The sequence below is a fragment of the Ptychodera flava genome, chromosome 20 (assembly GCF_041260155.1).
Source record: "Ptychodera flava strain L36383 chromosome 20, AS_Pfla_20210202, whole genome shotgun sequence".
Lineage (NCBI taxonomy): Eukaryota > Metazoa > Hemichordata > Enteropneusta > Ptychoderidae > Ptychodera > Ptychodera flava.
Window position 1 is genome coordinate 15960551 of NC_091947.1, and position 25227 is coordinate 15985777.

The 25227-nt window shown below is 36.2% G+C and overlaps 1 protein-coding gene across 1 annotated transcript in view; it reads right to left on the reverse strand.

Moving 5' to 3' along the window:
* LOC139120144 (regulator of G-protein signaling 12-like) overlaps positions 1 to 25227 on the reverse strand; it is a 435920-nt gene that overhangs the window by 280486 nt on the left and 130207 nt on the right. The window lies entirely within an intron of this gene.

Below are 25227 nucleotides of genomic sequence, written 5' to 3' on the forward strand. Positions count from 1 at the left end.
CTTCAGCCATTATTCACAACAGTCTGCATTGTGATTCAGACAGAAAATATCTTACAAAAATTCTTGACGTTAAAGTTCAAACTAAACAAGCATCCATGCAGATATCAAAACTTCAAGGTCTGCACTATTTTCTTCCGAACTATCTTCGTGGGTAACGAACCCGGAAGTGAATTAGTGATCTTGTGCCAGACCATAGCTCGAACATGCGGTACAAGCTTGGTCGCCATGGCTGCAAAATGACATACGCATCTTAGAAAAAGTGCAACGCAGGGCAACTGAACTCCAACACTACAATTATCAAAATATACTTAAACAGCTTGGTTTAATAACACTTGAACAAAGAAGAATTCGGGCGACATGATTCAACTCTACAAAATTATCAAAGGCCATGGTCACTGTAACCTTTCACTTGAGTTAGCAGCCTACTGAAGAACTCGCGGACACTGTGCCAAACTTCATAAACTAACCGTTTGACCTAACACAAGGATGTACTTTTTTCAACAAGAGTTGTGGACACCTAGAATAAATTACCAGCCCATGTCATTAATGCAGAAAGTGCGACTTCCTTCAAGAGCAGCGACGACCGCCTACTAAAGGTTTGAACTTTCATAGAGGGGCTATATTATCCTAGATATATTTCTTATACCCAAACTGAACAGAAAAGAACGTAAAGGCATTTCGTTTACAGGACTGATCACTGGTTTGTTTTGGTTTCAAGTGAAAATGGACAAGTGAACCAAATTTTTGGCAAACCTGAAAGACCGATAAACTAGGATAGGCTTCAACACTTTCTGATTATCCGTCTTTCATCATTCTCTCCGAGTCCGTGGTACCCAAATCCAATCGGCCGACTGAATCTCTCTGTGTTCAAGTCCTAATTGCTTGCAATGACCATGCCTTCAAGTAGCCATGCAAAGCTTTCCTGTTTTGTAACTTCGATAATTCCCCTGCTTTCATCCATTTTTATCGCAAAGGCAAATCCACAACAGACAAAGCCACAGCAGACAGCAAGAACGTGTGGCGGCGAGTATCGACAGGGATAAATGTATAGAGAGTACCGTTTTACGTCATCGCATGGTCCATATGTGAAATCCGACTACCGTAAATGAGTGTTTTGCCGCAAAGTTAAAAGCCACGACTTGTTTTTGCGAGAAAATAGCGCCATTAACGGCGAAAGTTTGAAGCAAAGTTTGTGGTTTTTTTTCCGAAAAATTTCCAAAAATCTAGGCGCGCACGGACGCAAAACAAAGAATTTACTTACTTTGGCCTTATGATGAAATCTACAATTTTGTATTTTCGGGCAATTTTGGCAAGTTTTGGTCACAATATTTATTTTCAAAAAATACTTGTCTGATAGCTTTGCCATGTGGTATACAGATGAACTAAATGTGATATACTGAAATTATGATGAAATCAGCAATTTATATTTTTGGGCAATTTTGTCATTTCTAGTCGAAAAACTTGTTCTCACAAAACTGCTCGTGTCAAAAAATTTGTTTCTCACAAAGTGCTCGTCTGACAGCTTTGAAATTTGGTACACAGTCTCAAAGGGGTTATTTAATTTATGATGCATTGATATAATGATGAGATAATGATGTATTTGGGTGCAATTTTTGCTGATTTTGGTCAAAAATTTGTTTCTCAAAAACTACTTGCCTGATAACTTTGATATTTGGTACATAGGTTCCTAGGGGTTATCGTAAAATGATATATTGAAATTATGATGAAATCTACAATTGTATTTTTGGGGCAATTTTTGCCCTTTTTGGTCAAAAAATTTCTTTCTCACAAAAATGCTTGTTTCATAGCTTTGGTTTACAAGTTCTCAGGGATGATCTCATTGTGATATGTTCAAATTATGATTAAATCTTCAATTGTGCATTTTTGCAGCTAATTTTGAGATTTTTGTCAGGCTATCCTGAAATGAGCTATCAAAGATTTCCACCTTCTTCACCAACACATGTCACAAATCCTTATACTATATATAACACAGCGGAGCTATATCTGTCGATAGGTCGCTTGTTAATTTTTGCAGAAAAAACTTTTAAAAGCTTGTCTCTGAGCTGCATGTGTAATAATAATAGCCTTGATATTCAATATTATGATCATTAGCTGTGCCTCATTTAAGTTATTCAAAGCATGACAAAAACTTTTCCTCAGCCTCATAGCTAAAAAGCACCAAAATACATATGTACCGGTATTGTCCATTTTGCTTTAGAAAGAACATCCAAGCCCTGGGAACCCATATACAGGTACCATTTGCACTGCATATCTACCTGACAATGTCGAAGGCCAACAAGTACTAAGGCTTTTGAAGATTGCCTTTGATCGTCAACTTACTTTCACAATTGGAGACTCACGGACAACCTCTGCATCGAACACTGTCACTTGGAATGATATCCATCACAAGACATCCATTTCTGGTGGACCACAATAGTAAGGGTTATGCTCTGTATAATTTACTTATTTTTAGCTAGTTCACATAATAATATAGTGCATCCATACTTATTAAAGGGGCAAAGTCGTCCTTTTTTTTTAAGCTATTGGAATACATGGAAAGTTACTCAATGTAAAAATTAATGAACTGCAAAAGTATTGAAAATTACCCCTTTGCTGAATGTAAACAGATGATTTCACATGTTACCTCTATTAATACATACTGGATTTTGCCCATTCCTGCTTTCTTTCCTATGACAATTAAATATTGTCACTATGTAAGGGAAAGCTGCTATCCTCACCCATATGATAGGTACTGCCAATTAAGATTTCATAACAATTTTAAGCTGCATGGGTTTAGGTTGTGTACAGTTGACCAGTACTTCAGCATATGTTTCAAGAAGTTGAACAGCACAAACTACTTTTCTATGTCAAAACAAATTCATGAAATAAAGCTCAAAAATAGCAATTTTTCCCTTTAATGTGGAAGCAGGAATAAGAGCTTCAAAATCTCATGACTGATTTTATTAAGTTAGTCTAATAAGTTGATATCAGCGTACTCCTGAAACCTCAACTTTTTTCTTTGTCATTAGCAACATAACAATATACCTTGCATTTCCTAAGTAATATTTACACCAATGGTGTTCATTCAGGAGATGTTGCTCTGTATTTCTGTAAATGTACTGAAAATCTTCATGTACTTCAGTTATATGTTGTAAGTTCTAAGGCTTAGCAACTGTACAGAATGCAGGTATTAAACGTGGTAAGTTGGTTTAAACTAAGGTCATTTTGGGAAATAATACATGTGTGCACTCTTGATAATGTTGTAGCCTATTGTGTCAGGCCACATTCAAGTAATGCCATTTAGTTTAAGATTATCTTGAGATGAATATTCTTGACTTAAAAGAATGAATTCTTTGCAGTTATGGTTACCCAGATCCTGATTACCTGAAGAGAGTCAAAGAAGAATTGGCTGATAAAGGAGTGAAATAACAGTGACTTCTGAAATAATAGGACAGAAGTTTGCATTTAAATGATATTACCAGACATTTATTGAGTATGGGATGGAAGCTTCCTACTTGTTTCAGTGGTATTGCAATTGGTTGAGGGTCACTCACATGATCTAGAAAAAGTATAACATGGTTGAAAGATATAGCTTACCACTGCTGGCATACTGCACATAATTTCTGCACAGAACAGATTGTCCTTTACTGGTTTCATATTTGCTTTATACTAAGCCTCAATATCAAGTATACGCTCTGTTGTTTACTTCTTTTTAGGCAAAGTATTGGACAAAGCAGAGTTTGGTTAATGTAATAAATCAATAGGACATCATAGCAAGGGCATGATTACAATTTGTAGCCGGCCCCAAAAGATCATAGTACATTGCACATGATAGTAGTATTGATGATGCCTAAAGCCCTTGCTACAATAGTTTAACTCACACCATGAAACACTTCATGTCATATGAACAAATTTAGCTTTCACAGAAATTGGCATCCAAGTAGGATCTGTCCATCAGTTTATCCATCTCCATCAAAAGTCAAAAACCAAAGCTACTACGGCCATGTTTTATTGTCTGTGTGTGATATGGTGAAGATGAGAATTTGCTCAAATGAATATTTCAGCGTCAAAATATGGACATGGACATCTCAGACATATTTGGTTGTTATTTTAATACTTTAAATGAATTTGTTCATTTATGTAGCGACATCCGCAATTTTGCATTTGGTGAATTGTATTCTCATTTCTATTAGTTGTGTAAAAAATCTCAGAAACCATTGGCTGAAATGCAGTGAGATTCTATTTATCCCGGTCCCTCGTTGGCGTGTATCAGTGTACATGACCAAATTGCAATAGAATGGGTGACCGCCAAAAGAAGAATTATTATCAAGTTAAGTAAAATAGTACTTTTTTCAATGACCATTTGCCTTTCATTTTTGAAATACTCAATATTACATATTTCATTAGATAATGATCATTTTGTGTAATTTTATTTTGAGCACTTGATGATAATCTATCTTTTAAGCATTTAACGTAATATGTTGTGTTTGTGAAAATTTCATAAGAAAACTTATTTTCATCTCCCTTTAAATATAGTCCATACCTTAGCCAATACATTTAATAACACAGTTTTGAATAATTTCAATATTTTGCATGTCCAGCTATCTGAGGAAGGTATATCTCTTGAGGGAATTTGGCTGCTGGAGTTTCGATGAAATGTAAACCAAGCAGGTATTCTCTTGTCATCATATACATTAGTCGTTATTAACAAAGTCATCGCATAATTTAGGTCAAAAGTGACAAACCTTTGACTGAGAGAAGAAAAACGGAAGGGCTTTATGATTCTGCACCATTTGTAAAATTTATCAATTATGTCAAACATCCCTCTAACAAAAGTGTCATTTATTAAAAAATATTAATCCTGTGTTATAAACTTACAATGTGTGTTCTGAACAACTTGGTGAATTCCAGACAGACTGACACCAAGGTATAAATATAGCTGCAAGCAGCAATGCCAGGCCAAAGCAATCTCAAGTGGAAAAAAGAAGGCAAATGTCATCAGAGAGGGCAAAGGTCATCACGGTTACACGTCTTTTTTGTAACAAAACTTTCGTTCCTTATGTTACATATGTCAACCAAAAATGAAAACACTAGGTTTATCGACTAGCTCAAAATTAGATACGTGCATAATTAATGAGGTACTGCCTGTGGCATGTAAAGTCTAAGATCTGACCAAATATGAAGGGTATAGGACTCTTGGTTACTGAGTTATGGACAAATATGTATATTTAAGGAAAAAAGGTCATCGAGGTCACGTGATATTTTGTAAAAAAATTGTATCCCATAGTTGTCCCTATATACCAAAAATCAGACCTCTAGCTCTGTTGGCTTGCCAGAAGTAAGTTATTTGCATATTTAATGAGGTATTGGATGTGGGGTCATAATGTCTCCCATCATACCAAATATGAAGGGTGTAGCCCACGTGGTTACTGAGTGGACAGATATGTATATTTGAGGTCAAAGGTCATCGAGGTCACGTGACATTTTGTAAAAAAATTGTATCCCATAGTTAGCCCTATATACCAAAAATCAGACCTCTAGCTCTATCAGCTAGCTCAGAATTAGATATGTGCATAATTAATGAGGTTCAGGATGTGGCGCTAAAAGGTCTCCGATCATACCAAATATGAAGGGTGTAGCACTTGTTGCTACTTAGTTATGACAAATATGAATATTTGAGGTCAAAGTTCATTGAGGTCACGTGAGATTTTGTGAAAAAAATTGTATCCCATAGTTATTCCTGTATACCGAAAATCAGACCTCTAGCTTTATCAGCTGGCCAGAATAGATATGTGCATAATTAATGAGGTTCAGGATGTGGCGTCATAAGGTCTCCCATCATACCAAATATGAAGGGTGTAGCACTTGTTTTACTTAGTTATGGACAAATATGAATATTTGAGGTCAAAGGTCATCGAGGTCATGTGACATTTTGTCAAAAAATTGTATCCCATAGTTATCCTTATATACCAAAAATCAGACCTCTAGCTCTGTTGGCTTGCCCAGAATTAGATATGTGCATATTTAATATCCCTATATACCGAAAATCAGACCTCTAGCTTTATCAGCTGGCCCAGAATAAGATATGTGCATAATTAATGAGGTACAGGATGCTGCGTCATAAGGTCTCCCATCATACCAAATGTGAACGGTGTAGCACTTGCTGTTACTGAGTAATGGACGAATATGTTTATTTGGGGTCAAGGGTCATCAAGGTCATGTGACATTTTTTGAAAAAAATTGTTTTCAATAGTTATCCCTATATACCAAAAGTCAGACCTCTGGCTCTATTGGCTTACCCAGAATTAGATATGTGCATAATCAATGAGGTAAAGGATGTGCTAGTCATGTGACATTATGTTGACAAACCTTAAGACTGATACATGTCCCTGTGTACCAAAAATCAGAACTCTAGCTCTAGTTTGAAGGCCGGAATTAGATATGTGCATAATCAATGAGGTATAGAAACATGCTAGGGTCATAGGTCAAGTTCATCCTCAAAATATTGATTTGCAGTTTGATCCCCTTTTACTCACTGTTCAGTAGTCACTAGCCCGTGGCCCCCAGGACTCTTACATAGGCCAGAATAAGCCATTGGTATAGCTTAGCTGCAGAGGTATAGGGGGGTCAAAGGTTATTGAAAAATCAGAAAAATAATACTTTAAAAATCTTCTTCTCATAAACGGCTAGGTGAAAATTCTTGAAATTTGGTAAGTAGTATCTAGGTAGTATGGTCTAAAAAGTGTCTATTCGGATTTTTGATTTTTCAATTTTTATGCAAATTAGATGTAATTAAATTTTAAATAATTAAAAACAGTCAGGTCATGTGACCAATCAAAATATGAAGGGTCAGGTGCACCAGTACTCAGTATGTCTAATAAGCCCTGAAAGTTTGAAAAGGCTGTGCGCAACGGTTTGGAGATCTAGCTTTACAAAGAATTTACAGAAGAAGAAGTTACTGAGTAAATACAATAGGGGACAAGCCCCATAGGGCTTGTCCCCTAATTAGATGGTTGATAGAAAGGCTGTCGAATAGAGCAATAAACGTGTGAACCCAAAGTATAAGCAAGAAATGGAGATGGGAAGTTGGGCACAAATTTATAGAAAACCACTTGAAACTTGATCATTGCCCCATTCTAAATATTGATGTAAGCTTCACCTTCAGTGAACTAAAATGAATTGGACTAGGTACCATCATTTAGCCACATCAAAGGCAAACCTACATGTATATGCAATGAAATTAGGCTGGACAGAAGATATTCTACTAATGAAAGTAACATTAATTTTTGTATGGAAAGCTTGTTTGAATGTTCTCAAAGGCATGTAATGTGATCTCATCTAGGGCATAATCTGTGTACAATATGCCTTGACTATGTTCAAAGTTGAATTCAGCTCTCTTCAAGATTTCTTCCATTTCAATCCCTGTTCGTTATATGTGTACAGCATATGGAGAAATGTAGGCCTGTATGCCTTCTAAATGCCTATAACAAGTAAGTGTAATAGTGATATGTACATGTACCGGTATACAATTCATGAAAACTATATTGAACAAAAATACATCAAAAGTGTGTAATACTTCAATAAAGTGCACAGTAGTGTGAAATATTTTATCCCCAGATTCACTAATTTGACAGAACAGTACCATAGCTTTTATAGAGCAATTATTGGTATCAGAGTTTGCATTATGTGGCAGGGCAAACCAGCTTCAAATACCATCTAGGTATTGAATAACTTGATATTGAGAATTTACACAGAGATGTGAAACCTTTTGCTTCCAAAATCAAGAACAAAATCAGAGGTGACCATGTAAATTTTATATACTCCACAAGCTTCAAATAAGTTTACATGAGCAGCTAATCAGCAAAGTACTGAAAAAATTGAGGAATCCAAATATTTTTCCTGAAAGGTACATTTTATTAGTTTAGTTTTATTCCTATAATGAGCATGAATATTTCTTCAACATTGCAAGTTTGAACTTCAAAGAGTGCCTATGGAAATATTGAATGCTTCAGTACACATCTGTGAAAGCTGAATGTGTTACTTGCTAAAATGTTAAGAAGTGTAATATTATTGCATCAGGATTTGTTCTCATGACTTTTGATGTTGATGTACAATGTCTCCAATAGAACATATCCAAACATGAAACGTGCAATGTGTCTCGGCTAAGCTATTTAAATTGCTTTCTTGTTGTGACTGAATGTTGGTGGATGTGATTCAGTTAATTAGAGCCACCATGCATAAATAATGACTTGTGAGATATATACAACCACACGCTTTGACCAAATTTTTGAGTGAAGCTTTATCAAGTTGTAATCATCTCAAACACAGTATACCCCTGAGTAATATTATTCTAAACTGGTAAAGGGAATTGTAGTGTGTGGCAATTTTTCACAATAGGAAATTGCAGGGACTGTCAATTTAAAATTTGTGTAAACCAGTATTGAAAGCAGGCATCAAAGATAAAAGTATTCTTGAAGAACAACAACCTGTGAAAAATGAATCATACTCAATTGTACTAAATACCACTACACTGGTTGTCGTGCTTCTGATCTGATTTGTCATGTTATGAATGCATTTAACTTTGACCCAAGTTTGATCATGCTCATTATTGGTATGTCACATTTGTTCAGTTTGCAAAGTATGTTTACATTCTGTATCCAAAATGTGCATTGCCAAATGTCAGATAATTTATAAAACAATGTTGATGAGCATGTACATGGCTGAAGTAGAGATGTCGTTTACATACTTAGGCATGTATCATTTGCATAATACAAAGCCAGGAAAACTCAATCAAGGTTAATAGAGCTTTCTAGTAATTTTTCAGACAGTGTGAGTATCTGAAGATATTGCTGATAATCTTGAAGGCTGCATTCAGCATTCATGTGGAAATTGTATTTCCATAATGAACCTTAATATGCATTATTTTGTGTAAAAAAATAGATTTTGATTTGTTAAATCAATCTTCAGCACATAAAGATGACAAAAGAACAAACTTTTCATGTTAATACTTCTATCGTACTCTGTCCAAATGTGAAAGGATGTTATTATGGCATTTTATTGTGAAGATAGAATTCACCTTAAAAGTGAAAGACTCAAAACTTTGCTCAAATTTTCCTCATTGAAACTTTCAACCAAATTCTCTCACCAAATCAACAATAAAAATCATGGGTCACCATGCAAAGTTTTCCACCAGAGAAACAAAATTACCTAACATCTACCATTATTTGAAATTAAAGTGGCAGCCATCCCTGTGTTAGCTCTATGGGGAAAAGTAAAAATTTTGTTTTCAAAAAACTAACATGGTGAAAATTTTCTTTATTCCAAGAGCTTTCAACTGAGCTCAACCATGTGGTAGACCAGGAAAGAATTGTAAAATATTGAGTCCAATGATCTGTGCCCAGACGCATTCTATCTGATATTCAATTTGATGTCTCTATACTGTATGAAGTGCTACTTTTATAAATGTGCTGTTGCCTGCAAATGTATTTTATTCCATAGTGTTGTACAAATCATAATGATTTAAATTTCTATTAGTTATATGTTTAACTCTCCTGCAATATGCACAACTCCTTTGAAATTTACACCTATATTTTTAACTTCTTATTTTTGGAAATTCATGCGCAATAATTGATGAATCAAGCTATGAGCTATGATTTGATAGCATGCTGTAAAAATACGTGGTTATTTTAGTTTGTTTGCAAGAATATATTGATGCTTATTACTTTCATAAAATAAAACTACAGTACTCTAGTTTTGAATCACATAAATGTGAGTAGAAACAGGTAGTATGGAACTTTGATGAAATCCACCTCTGTGGTGTTATGTTGATTAATGCATTCAGTGTATCAACCATGGATTTACAACAAACTGTCATAAGGTATAGAAATGCCAGTGGTGTAGCTACATCTTCTACAATTGAAAAGGTAAAGGAACCTTTTGATTTGGATTGATAGAAACTCATTAGTTAGCAAACTGGTACTGTAAGGAATATACCAATGATATGTAAAGATCTTGTTTCTTGTATCAAGATACATGTAAATGAAATATCGCTTCATAGATTTGACATCTCATAGAGGTTAGATTACAAGAGGTTTTGCCTTCAACTTTTTTCAAGCTGTGTCAATGATTTGGTGAATAAATGACTTTAATGTTCCACTGGTGTGTGACCTCATTTCATTGTGATGAAATTTCCACCTACCTGAAAATTAACAGACTCTACAATTGATTGTACTTACAAGATTCATGTAGAGAACAAATGATGATAAATTCATCTGAACTTTATTATCAATGTAAGAAATGTTGGGCCAGAGAAAATAAATTTTACCTTTCAATATGAAAGAACAACATTGATGCTGTTTCCAAGTACAAATATTAAGGTGTACTTATGGTGTTTGTGTCTCTTGTTTCGTCTGAGTGTCCTATCCCATGACCTTAATCCTGTAAGATGATAGTAAGAATGCCATGCAGTTTATCTCAGATGAAATATTGTCTCTGCTACCATGTATATTCAAAGTAATTGACATAAAACTCATATCGTTCAGTAAGTTCAGCATTACTCCCTCATGAACACAAATAGGTTACACAATAGGGCTGGGTCTATAAGCTCCCACAGAGTAAGATTGGCAATGCAATTTTGATTGAAAATGACAGTTCAATGTTCATAGTATTTTTATTTGATAAAAATATTTGGTTTAGGATACTCTTCTTCATCATAGGAGGCATTGATGGCCAGGCTTGCTACACGTACAGTAGGGACAACTGTGCAGCAAAGCAAAAACCCCATTATTTGGTAAGGAATAAGTTTAGGCATGCTCTAGGTTCATGTTCAGGCTCATACAGCAGCTTGCTGAGCCTGGAAACCGGCATACATCACGCTAACCTGGTGATTCTTGACACACAAGTCATGATGGTTGCACCCTAAACAAAAATATATTAATGGGTTTTTATTTTCAAATTTTAAAGATGTCGTAGTAACTTAGTAAATTTATCGATTTCAAATCTTGATCAAAGTAAAAATTATAAATGCTGTGGCTGTGACAATCAATGACACACCTACAAGTATTGTGGGATTGCAGTGTTGGTGACTGTACTGTCAAGAATTTACTTCTTACCATCATGCAGTAATCAATTCTGGTGATGTAATTGGGTATCAGTTAGCCCCATAGTGCCCCATAATGGCCCACTGCTCAATCTAGTAAGATCAACAATTTGCAGGATATTATTCCAAACAAGTGACGTAAGTAGCTGTCCTACCCCTTCTTATAACTCTCACTGATAAATAAAATTATAGTGGTGAATATCAAGTGGGTCAGTCCAACCACAGTCCATATGTGAAGTTTGCAGCGGGTACTTGTAGATAATGGATACATGAGGTGTGAAAAATAGTTGACAAGACCCATCTGCTACTAAACAATAGATGTTTATTCTTCCTAACGTTTCGGACGTACACGGACGACCTTCATCAGAGGCTATACAGACAAAATGGAAAAAAGGGAACGAAAATTACATTTTGTTCTACTCGGTCAATGAATATGATAACAAATACGCAGATATTTAGCGTATATTACGCACTGTAGAAATGTTTCGGTAGCATGTAAAGTCTATGGTAGAAATGTGACTACTGTAACAAAGGAGCAAACAAAAAATGAAATAGCTGAAAACGGCAATGAAGTTGGGTAGGGAAATTGAACAAAGCTATGTATTGAAAGGTGGATACTGTAAATTCCTATAAGGAACCAGAAATGAACTTATAAGTTTGTGGAACATGTCTGTTCGGTTTGAGCTGTGACAGTGAACAAAGAAAAAGGAAAAGTGGGCTCCTTATGTTTCAGATGAATGGTGGGGCCCCTTAGCAGTGGTCGAAATTAACTACCAATCTTTTTTGTTAATTCCTAGAGGATGAATGGAGCCCAGATTATAGATATATTTTATTTCCATTTGTAAAAAATCAGAAAACAAGGCAGTGTAAACCAAATATGATTGCTAACACTTTGAGAGAAGATTTTTGAAGTTAAGGAAATGAACCAAATAAATTCTCAAAAACTCTGCTTGTGCAAATATCGTGTGGATTGTGATATCTTCATAACGTCATCACTTAGAAGTTACGTATAGCATTACCAAGGGGAAACTGTATTTTGACACAATTGAGCATGCAGTTTCCAACTTTTCGATGAAAATTGCATTATCATTTGAATTTACTGAATGAGTCAAAGTGAGCAAAATATGGGCAAGAACTTAATCAAATTTACATATGCAAATGTTATGCTAATTTAATTAAACCCAAGTAGCTGCATATAAATTTTGAAAGCTTTAAGACCAGCACTATCATAAAAACAGATGTTTTCTCAAGACCGAGAAGACTACCGGTAGTTTCAAAATCAGCATAATGTGCAATTTCCTCGTTGTTTGAACAAATCCAAGTTATGTCTTTCAGAGTAACTTCTTGTAAAATCTGAAAGTTTTCTGAGCTGCAGTTTTAAGAATGAAATGAGAAGTACACACATTCTACATTTAGAAGAACTACTTCTAAAAAGGGCAGTGTCTAAATTTTCCAAAAATATCATTTTAATTTACTTCATCCATTCATTATGTTGCCCCTACCTCATCCTTTGTTTACCATACAGAGCAATACATGCAACCTGAAACCGACTTGGAAGAAGTAGTAAATCTCAGTATTTCCCATGCAAGTAATTCTTGTATGGCACATTAAATATGCATAGACTATTTTTACTAAACGTAATGATTCATGTCATCACGGTTTAATTCATATTGGTCTGATTAAATAAATAGCATGTTGAACTAATGCAGTGCTACTTCTGTTCGTGATAATATATGTAAGAAATATAAACAGTGTATAAACAGTCTTGTGAAATACAGAGGAATAAGCTCAGAGCATATGGACTATTTGACACTGATTTTGAATATGAAAATTATTTGTTAGATACCAAAACTCTTAACTCTTTTGACTCATTTAAAATGGCTGACAAAACTTAGAATTTCTGATCACATCTAAAAATAAAATTAGGTAGAAGGTCATCAATTCCGAAAAACCTGCAAATGAAACGTTTGGAAGTATTGTAAATTCTCATATGAAGATGAATTCCAACATAAAGCGCCCATCATGAAATTCTTCACATACAACTTCTACGTAACTTTTAGCTTCGTAATTTTCATTACGTCACTGCACCCCCTCAGTGTGCTATTGAGCAATAAAAAATAACTACGATATTATTATCATAACGGTTCCCCGGGCGGTCGAGACGATTTGACTCACTTCATCATCATTTAGTGATCCCTATCGCAACAGCAGTTATGTATATTGAGGAGCACAATAAATAGAATGCGGACGGAATTAGTTCGTTTCAAAAAGTGTACTGTTAGAAAATGTATCTCCACACTAATCACTATGACCATCTATTTGAGATGTGATGTCTGTTGTTAAATTCATAGTCTCTCAAATCGGCACATTACTGAACTAATAAGTCAAATTTTAACATTAAAAACTTGCGGTCGAATAATGTTTGTAATTAACGTAATGATCCGACAATATTATGATTACTTATTCAGACAAGGAGAAATTCTGCTTGCATTTGTGATTGACTGTCATAATGACTGACTATCACACCATAGCTTTGATATCGTAATTGTGCAAATACACAACCGAGCACCTGCTTTTAATTTGACTGACATTTGACTGACAAATTTGATCCACGTCTGTTATAAAGGCGCGTAGAGGTGTTTAAGATGTGTCTGTCACTTTGTGTTCAATTTGATTTCTAGATATTTAAAGCTTTCGAACGCATGTATAAACATTCATTTTGCTTAATGTTTAAGCACTTTCAAACTTTAGAAATATAAATTTTCTCATGAGTTCAATAATCCGAATTCTGATTCAAGGAATATGCCCTTTCGGTCTTAGACTTTCTCGAAGATCCACATTTGAGCCCACTGCCTGGAAAGAAGCCAGCTCGCGGCCTCAGGACTACAATTATGGCCGCTTACAACAAATGAGACCATAGGAGATACTGTACAGCAATAATGATAAATAGCTATAGTTTTTGTACATATAGTTTTTTTGGATGAAAAAGAGAAAGGCATTAAAGGAAAGCACAAAACATTGTCACTGATCGAACTCATCTACTTCACTGCAAGGTTTACATGTTCCCACAACTTATTGGATACGTTATGCCACCAAGACGCTTGGACGGTTCATTTTCGAGCGCTTATATCTTTCAACAACTGTCTACATATCAAACTTATTTAAATTTGTTGTAAATTTTCCTCGACATTGTGATAAGATTATGGTTAATGCTTGATGAATCTAAGGTCAAGTTCTGTACACAGAGACGTACAATGAAGTACTTGACTTGACAAATTAGCCAAACTAATGTTGTAAACATATTGTGTCCATTAAAAGAAGTATTCTTGAATTATTTAGATCGATGATGTCCACTTTTACGGTGTTCATAGTCGATCGAACTTGCATGACCCAAGAGTGCCTTTGTACCTGTAGGTGATGGGTATGCTAAAGTGTTTCTGGTGAACAATGATGGAACAATCAGAGTCACCCTAATGTAAAAGCAGTTAATTAGTAATTTGAACTTTGCAGTCTTCTTGCTCGTAAATGCTATGCACTGATAATTAACTTCCAATTTAAAATTTACGCATTACTCTTTTAATCAATCACGAAGATAAGCAAATAAATATCCATCATCAATCCATTTTATAAGATAGGAATCCCCCTTTTCACGTCGTCTGTCTAACATATCATATTATGGGCATATCCGCTTATTTTCAGCCTCCTAATTTCTCTTCTGATGCCATTTTCGTGCTGTAGAGTCTTCTCAACCTTGCACCGTTACTGAATGATTTTGATGCCAGGGAAAGATGTCCAGGAAAAAAGCGTGCAAAAGGAAGCAAACTTTATCCAAACATACAAGATTGCAACTCAATGTACAGTTGAGGCCGTTGGCATGATAGTGCCGAGCAGGCAAACTTGTAGTGCTCGCAAAGCAGCAAAGGATGATCACTCATTCAAGCTTTTTGCATTTGCTCAGGATGTAATTGCTGCACCAATTCGCTCACGAACGCACATTTTGAGTATACAGGTTTCGTGGTATCCTGTCCTTTCATGACATGTTTTATTTTTTTATTAAATAATTTATTTATGGTTTTTGAGGATACGCCCTGAAACTTGCATCCCTAGATACGTGGCACTATTCATAAACGATTTCAGGATGAGTAAATTTAATTCAGCAAAACTTTTTCTGAGGTCTTTGTTCGCTTCACTCAAATATGAATCGGCATTGGAAACTGCATCTGTGTAATTCTACCTACATTATCATTTTCCATTGCACAAGGTACCAACTCGACCTTTGTTGTCGTCCGTTTATTTTTAGTGACTGCGAAAGGAATGGTAAAAATTGACCGAAGAAAAATGTTAAAAGATAGTTTTGTCATTTAGACCCTGTAAACTGCGAAAACTGCGGGCGTATGACATGAGTAAATGGAAGATAATATTCGATTGAAATGTATTCGATTTAAAACAGTGATCGTGTTCAAAAGAAAGCTTTGAAAGGTGAACATGATGATTTGAATTAACTGATCGGAAGACGTAAATGTTAAGAAATGACAACAAAGGTATATTAGTTTGTATGCCAACAATGTCTGGAAACTCAACATGAAAAGTTGTAAACTCTTAAACAAGAAACCCACATTTTTAACACTGGTTATAATAATCGTCCCTACACATATCCGAAACGAAACAAACACTATTATGAGACAAACAATTGGATAATAATGTGGGGATCCTATTTCACACACATCCGAAACGAATCAAACACCAATGCAACACAAACTTTTGGATAGTAAGGTGAGGAGCCCCCTTCATAAATTTCGATATACAGTAATTGTTAGCTTTCAAAACTACACCCTTCTCGAAACACAAGTATATAAAGAACAATGACGGTGTGAAAGAAAGCTTACAGCGCTAGCCTCAATAATTTGAAGCTCGCCGATGAGTCTAAAATTAGTAAGCTCGTGTATGACTATAAGAAAGCGCAATTTAGGTTTAAGTTTTCAAATATTTCTCAGCCCGTAAAGAAGACAAATATCGTATTTAAGTTGCTCATTCTTGTAAATTGTAATTAACAAGGTACACATACTCATCATAATTGTATTTTACTTCTTTCGAAAATAACTTTACGGAATGTCAGCACCGGACGCTGCCGCAGCCCGAGAGCCTTCAGAGCCGAACTTTTGATAAAACAACAGTTACAGCCATAGTATCTGATAGAAGGCGATTATGACTCACACGAACGAGGCTTTTACTTATTTAATTTGATGATGCTGTTCATGGAATTTTTTGTTTTCTTGTTCCCATTTTTTGCTGCGAACAAATGTGCACTTGTAGCTAGAATTTGAAACTTGCGAAGTACAATATGTTAGTAAAAATGTATGAGCATAAGAACAAATACAAAGATAAAGACGTTCTATCACCGTAGATCTTACATGTAACGCAGGACTCAATGCACAGGTGGTCACAGGCAAGGCAAGGTATTCCAGAGCTAGTGACTCCCTCTCTGCTGTGATGAAATTGTTTGGAAGTATTCGAAGTAGCATTTCCAAACAATTTCTTGATGATTTCAGCATCAAAAGCTAAAAATAAGTTTTCTCATATTCAGTTTGTATGACTACAAATCCATATATATATATATATATATATATATATATATATATATATATATATATATATATATATATATATATATATATATATATATATATATATATATATATATATATATATATATATATATTAGCTGTTTTCAAGGAATAAGATGGAGGATTGTTTAGCTATCAAATGTACGGTGGCCCCTACACGCCACGGAACTCTACTACTTTTGAATATAAACTCTATTTTTCTTGACAATATCTTAATATTTGTAAGAGATTTTATTTCTCCACCGCAAACTTTTAATTTTGTACGGGCAACTTTATCTTAACATTATCTTAACTTTAACTTCTCGAAAGTAGTTTTAGTTTTAACAATAAAGAAATTATGTTTCTCAAAAGTATTTTTATTTTGTAAAACAAACGTAAAAGTTTTTCGAGATAACAGACTCCCCTACACGTCATGGAACTTTATTACTTTTGAACATAAATTCATATTTCTGGGCAATATATTTATATTTGTAAGAAATTTTATTTCTCCACAGCAAACTTTTATTTCTGAACGGGGAAACTTTATTTTTGGGGTAAACTGTTTTTAAAAACTTTTAACGAAAACACTTTAACTTTTAAAAAATAACTTAACTTTGAACAAAATATTTGTTTCTCAAAAATGTTTTTTATTTCGAAAAGAAGTAAAAATTGTTCACAGCAAGAGTTTAAGATTTTTGCTGAGCGCGAACTGAGTTACTTAAATGACATAACCTTATGTTTTAGAGCAGAAAACTTAAATTCTTAAAGAAAAGTTTATTTTTCAAGAGTAAAATTAATTCTTTATGGAAAAAAGATTTTCTCAGAGCAGCAAATTGAAATATAGTGAATAAAACTTTTTTCTCAATGGAGAGAAATTATTTTCTGAAGACAACAAAACTAATTCCTTCAAGATATATTTTCTACATATGAGTGTGGTTTAAGAATTTGGTAAAACTGAACTGAGAAAGAACGAAAAAGGGATGAAAAAGTCAAACTTACTTTTCTTCAGAGCGAAATTTATTTCTGAGAGGAGAATAATTTCATGTTAGGGCGCAATTACCTATAATGCATAGCAAACTCTTTCTAGCGAGAGTAAACATATTTTTGGGAAGAGTAAAACATTTTTCCGACGAGCAAAACTATTTTAACGGCGGCGGAAGTTAAAGTATCCCACCATGCAACACCCAAGTTTGATGACCCAGAGTCTCCGAGTTGGTAGCCGGTATCAGACAGTTCGTGTTCGTGTCGGCTACATGGACGATCTGCTCTCCGAGACAACCATGACTGACTTCATCGGCGATACGGGCACGCCAGCCCGGCCCTACCCTGCCTGCGTACGATGCTGTGTGTTGGGGCCGTATAACGCCGGGAACTCACAATATCGTACACAGGGCCACGGGCACGCGGGTCAGTTGCCACTTGTCTGAGTCCCCGAAGAACGGTTTTATGTTTTAGTGATTCGTCCCGACGGCAGACGGTGTGCAACGGGACCGCATTGGGGTTCTTCATTAGCTCTGCATGGCATAGCCCTGCGTATGACAGGTCTGTGTGTTCCCGGCGTATACGCCGGGAACACACAGACCTGTACGCAGGGCTATGCATGGCAGGGCTGTGTGTTACCGGCGTTATACAGTCTCCCACCACATAACACCGGTAACACACAGCCAATGTGTGTGATATTCATCTTTTCTAAGAGGAGAAGCCAGATTCGTAATTTATAGAAACTGAAACTGAACCGAGCCCGCCAGATTTGACCACAGTCGCGGACTGGTTTTGACTTTCACGTGTGGTTTGCGGGGTCAAAAACGTGAAAGTCAACCAGCCCGTAAAAGGCATGATATCCCGTTCGAAAACACCACAGCTGTGGACCCACAACTACTGTATTGAACCACGCTCGACTGTGGTCAAATCTGGCGAGCCAGGTTCAGTTTCAGTCGAAGACTCTATCAATTACGAATCTGGCTTATAGAAAGGATGACTATCACACAACATAACATTAACAACACAGCAACTGATGAAGGAATAGCTCTGCATGGCAGGGCTGTGTGTTACCGGCGTTATGTGGTGGGAGGCCGTATAACGCCGGTAACACACAGCCCATGCAGAGCTAATGAAGGAACCCAATGCGGTCCATCCCGTCGCACAACGTCTGCAGTCAGGACGAATCACTCAAACACAAAACCGTTCTTCGGGGACTCAGACAAGTGGCAACTGTTGAACTGACTCGTTTGCGTGCCGTGCCCATAGCCCTGCGTACGATGCTGTGTGTTCCCGGCGTTATACGTCCCCAACACACAGCATCGTACGCAGGCAGGGTAGGGCCAGGCTAGCTGCAGTACAGTACGGCAAACCGTCCGACACCCAATACCCAGGTAAAACCTCGAGGTACTGTAAGCTGCAGCTAGGGCCGGGCTAGCGTGCCTGTATCGCCGATGAAGTCAGTCATGGTTGTCTCGGAGACTCTGGGTCATCAAACTTGGGTGTTGCATGGTGGGATACTTTAACTTCCGCCGCCGTTAAAATAGTTTTGCTCGTCGGAAAAATGTTTTACTCTTCCCCAAAATATGTTTACTCTCGCTAGAAAGAGTTTGCTATTCATTATAGGTAATTGTGCCCTCACAATCACATGAAATATTTCTCCTCTCAGAAATGGATTTCGCTCTGAAGAAAAGTAGGTTTGACTTTTTCATCCTTCCTTTTTCGTTCTTTCTCAGTTCAGTTTTACCAAATTCTTAAACCACACTCATATGTAGGAAATATATCTTGACAGAATTAGTTTTGTTGTCTTCAGAAAATAATTTCTCGCCATTGAAAAAAAAGTTTTATTCTCTGTATTTCAATTTGCTGCTCTGAGAAAATCTTTTTTCCATAAAGAAATTAATTTTACTCTTGGAAAAATAAAACTTTTCTTTAAGAATTTAAGTTTTCTGCTCTAAAGACATAAGGTTATGTCATTTAAGTAACTCAGTTCACGCTTAGCAAAAATCTTCAACTCTTGCTGTGAACAATTTTTACTTCTTTTCAAATAAAAAACGCTTTTGAGAAACAAATATTTTGTTCAAAGTTAAAGTTATTTTTTAAAAGTTAAAGTTTTTTTTGTTAAAAGTTTTTAAAAACAGTTTACCCCAAAAATAAAGTTTCCCCGTTCAGAAATAAAAGTTTGCTGTGGAGAAATAAAATTTCTTACAAATATTAAATATATTGTCAAGAAATATGAGTTTATGTTCAAAAGTAATAAAGTTCCATGACGTGTAGGGGAGTTTGTTATCTTGAATAATTTTACTTTTGTTTTACAAATAAAAAATACTTTTGAGAAACATATTTCCTTTATGGTTAAAACTAAAAATACTTTCGAGAAGTTAAAGTTAAGATAATGTTAAGATAAAGTTGCCCGTACAAAATTAAAAGTTTGCGGTGGAGAAATAAAATCTCTTACAAATATTAAAGATATTGTCAAGAAAAATTAGAGTTTATATTCAAAAGTAATAGAGTTCCGTGGCGTGTAGGGGCCACCGTACAAATGGGTAAACTCAGCATTGCTATTATCATCTTGTGCTTGAAACTTTAGTTTTAAGTCTAGAAACCATTTTTAGCTCACGTGTTCACACACATGGGCTAATATCGCAGCGATGTCTGTGTGTCTGTCTGTGTGCTCGATATCTCAAAAACAGCTCATCAGATCAGAGTCAAATCTGATACACAGATTTACTTTGCATATGGCAAAAATTAGTTAGTTTTTGGCGGGTGTGGCTTGTTTACTTTTTGCTCATTTGCATAATTAATGATTTTAGAAAAAAACGGATATACATTGAGACCGACTGCACACAATTGGATGAGATTTCCTACAATGTTGATCACACCAAGATATATCAGCCTTGGAAAGATATTAACAGTATCATGAAAGATAATTGCTAATTTGCATATTTAATGAATTTTTCTAATCAGGGATATATATATCTGAATTGACTCGATCGAAATTGACAAAACTTGTATGTATATTGAGGATACTATGATTGAACTTTATTGAAAGTCATTAAGGGACCGTCGATAATTAAAGCTGACGCACAAGAAACGTAATTCCTTCGTTTTACTTGAGACCCCCTCCCTCCCCACTCAAACGAAAGTTCTTATGCGAAATCAATTTCGTATTATGATGCCGTTTCTAACAAACCCACACCCACATCTCCTATCCGTATGCCCATGATAAAATACCGGAAGTGCACATTTATTAGGAAACCTCCCATTTACACGTTTCACTTTTAAGACAACATAACATTTTAATGTATTCCGCACATAGGAAATATGTTTCACGCTACATGTTTCACGTTGAAAAAGCATACAAGTTTTTATTTCACATTTATGTATTTTCGTTGTCTTTTCTGTCTCCGTATTTGTGGTCATTCTGTTGCCGAGGAACACAAAGGTAGTATTGCGTTCTCGCTGCAAAGTCACACTTCGATAGACGAAAATCCTTATGCGATTTTGACGCACACAAAACGAAATGAGCTTTTACCCCCTCCCACCTTAACTTGGTTTTATTTTATATATAAATGATATTCTATAGTCTGTTTTTATCTTTGGCAAAAGTCATACAGGTCTTAATACAGCCGACAAACTCAAGAAAACCTTTACCCCATTTACCTGTATACCATCGTTTGATCTGATCCCATATGAGTACAACTCAAGAAAAATCACCAAAAGGCATGTTTCATTTTCAGGTAATATTTTTTTTGTATTGTTACAATTACTTCAACATTTTTACACAGAGTTTTATTTACATAGAGTTCTATAGTTATACTTTATATTCTAGTTATTTATTAAAAATAATAAACAATAAGTGATGTCAGAGAAACCTTGTTATTGTTAAAACATGTATCACGGGCAAGGCCCTATTTATTTATTTATTTTGTTTTTGGTATTTAAAGGCTGTGTAGAAGTTATAACTATGCACACTTCTTTCGTATGTGCAATAAAATAAACTTGCATCGAAAAGAAATAATGTATGTAGTTGTGATGTGAAATAAAAAAAATCTGAATATATTGAAATGGTTGATAGAACAGGTTTACCTTTTACACACTGTCTGTCTAATTTGTTATCTGACGAGTCATAACATGACTTTGAAATACATGCACATTAAAGCAAACCTGTCTGTCACTCCATTTTAAAGATTCAGATTGCCATTACACATTCAGCACAAACAAGTTTGGTGAGTAGTGTGGCCACGTGTTGATACTGAGACATGGGCTTGCCATGAATTCAACTGTTATTTTTTAAAAATACAGTGACCCCTCCCCCTAAGTGTTTCTAAAAATAAGGTGCCCCCCCCTTTTCGATTCCAAAATTTAATTGACCCCTCTGATTGCCGCCCCCAGGCCGTAAAAACTGAACGGTCCCTTAGTTCATTAATCATACAGATATCAATGAGCGCCTCTTGGCCTTCGTAACAGTGTGTGACACTGTCGTTGTCGATCGCATTTTCACACGCAAGGGCCATAACTTCCTTACTGAATAAATGGACTTTCAGATCTCATAGACGGGGTCAAAGAATCTGAAATGCAGACGAAATAAACTTGAGTTAGGAAATCTAAACAATTGTTTGAGTGACGCTAATAAAAATAAGTCCATAAATTAAAGGGCTATAGATTATATATTACACCTGGTAAATATTTGAAATTCAAAATAATATTAATTCGAATGGCTGAAAATAATCGTTTTTAGAACAATGATATAAATATTCTGTAATAGGTGAGCAGTTTGCAGTATTGATAACGTTCCGTAGTTGACATTATTTGACATCAGCCATAGGGGCAGTTTACCTGTCCCACGGTTGAGGATTGGGAAAGGGGTGTCTTGATCTATGCACAGGGTTTTTGTTGCTATTGACTTTGTAATTTCTTGCCAATAAAGATGTACAATACCAATCCTTTGGTGTCTCGGTCTTATGTTAGTTAGCACTAGTTTTGCAAAGATTCATTATCTCCTCAGTTCACTGTGTGTCGTGTATTGTCTGTTGACAAACTCATGCGAAGTTTTATCACTGTGTTGCTTCTATATCACAGGAAACTCTGACTGAATAACAGTAAACAAATAAAATGAAAAAGAAAAAAAAGAAAAAAAAATAAAGTAAACAAAACCAAACAAGCAAACAAACACGACTGACGGATCAATTGTGAGACTAAAAAACGGTCAAGAAAAAATAGGCAGAATAAACAAAAACAAATAAGTAAACAAAACAAATAAGTAAACAGGCGAATAACAAACGACTGACGAGATCAACTGTGAGACTTCCACGGAACAGACTAGGTTCACTTGCTATTGGCATGTCCTCATCGTTTGTTTAATTGTTTACTTGTTTGTTTTTGCCTCACTTATTTTTCTTTTTGACTGTTTTTTTTTCTATTTTTTCCAATTTTTCATACGTCTTGTTTACTGTTATTCAGTCAGAGTTCCCTGTGCTATAATCTCCTGCGTTTGATTGCCTAATGCGCAAAGCAAGCAAGGAAGTGTAAGCCACAGGCGCTCCTTAGCTGGGTAGTCTGCTAAGTAGATCGATTTTCGGATCGATCTATTGATCCCGTAGTCGATATGCCCGCCACTGCAACCTAAATACTCACAGGCGCTCCTTAGCTGGGTAGTCTGCTAAGTAGATCGATTTTCGGATCGATCTATTGATCCCGTAGTCGATATGCCCGCCACTGCAACCTAAATACTCACAAGGTGTGCAACACAATCACTCAAAAAACACGCGATCCGGGTTTTCAACTGGCCGTGCGCTCACACAAAACATTCGGAACTACACTCCCATATACCTAGTTGGATCACAAATTTAACCATCTCCTCGAAAATCACGCCAATGAACGTGTTACTCGCATCATCTTGAAGAAATCGGCCGTGTTTTGAGACCAAGCGCAGTGAAATGTGGCCTGCAGAACGATTCTACCATATGATGTAATTTATTCCACTACTGATTGGCTAATCAACGGCCAAAACAAAGGTCATGGCAAGACGTCACTGGTGTAGTATAGTTGAACCAATCAGCAGTGGAAAAAATGACGTCATATGGTAGAATCGTTCTGCAGGCCGCATTTCACCGCACTTGGTCTCAAAACACGGCCGATTTCTTCAAAATGACGCGAGTAACACATTCATCGGCGTGATTTTTGAGGAGATGGTTAAATTTGTGATCCAACTAGGCTAGTTTTGAATGTGGTTTGTGCGATGGCACGGCCAGATGACAAACAGGGTGGTGTGTTTTTGAGTGATTGTGTTGACACACTCTTGGGAGTGTTAGGTTGCAGCACAGGGTCCGGCGAGCAATATTCGTCTAGAAATTATGAATATGATCATAAAATGTCTTGTATTAAACTTTTTTTTCATTATACAAGCCTTACATGTGTCTAGTGTCTGCCTATTACTTTACCCTAGCTATCTGTGGATAGTATTCAAAGAAAATAGTCTATATCTGTTAATTGCCCTCCCTAATCCCCTTCATTAATTTGTTCTGCCGATCGCCAACGCGGGGGGGGGGGGGGGGGGGGGGGGGGCTTATCGCCCTGACCAAATAAATCGTTAGCAGCTCATCTACCTTATGAGCTGCTGACGAGTTATTTGGTCAGGGCGATAAGCCCCACCGACAGAACAAATTAATGAAGGGGATTAGGGAGGGCAATTAACAGATATAGACTGTTTTCTTTGAAATACTATCCACAGATAGCTAGGGTAAAGTAATAGGCAGACACTAGACACATGTAAGGCTTGTATAATGAAAAACAAGTTTAATACAAGACATTTATGATCATATTCATAATTTCTAGACGAATATTGCTCGCCGGACCCTGTGGTTGCAGTGGCGGGCATATCGACTACGGGATCAATAGATCGATCCGAAAATCTATCTACTTAGCAGACTACCCAGCTAAGGAGCGCCTGTGGTGTAAGCATAGACTCTCGAGAAAATCGATTTTTCTCGATGGTCTATGGTGAAGGTTATTAATCTGAAGGACTATGGCGTGTAATCCATGCCAAAATTAACACCTTACATTTTGAGCCAACCTACATGCAACTCTCACGAAGTACATGCAACTCTCACGAAACTGCATGCGATTCACAAAGCTACACGCAACTCTCGCGAACGTGCATGCAACTCACGAGGCTACATGCAACTCACGAAGCTACATGCAACTCACGAACTTGCATTTTGAGCCAAGCTACATGCAACTCTCACGAAGCTGCATGCGACTCTCCAAGCTACATGCAACTCTCACGAAGCTGCATGCGACTCACCAAGCTACATGCAACTCTCACGAACGTGCATGCAACTCACCAAGCTACATGCAACTCTAACGAACGTGCATGCAACTCACGAACTTGCATGCAACTCACGAAGCTACATGCAACTCGCGAACCTGCATGCAACTCGCTCGAACCTCATGCAACTCTCTTGAAATGCATTCGCTTTGCGCTGCGACTTATTTGAATCGGACTCCCTAGATTACCTTTGAAGCTCAACTCATTTTGCTTGAAGC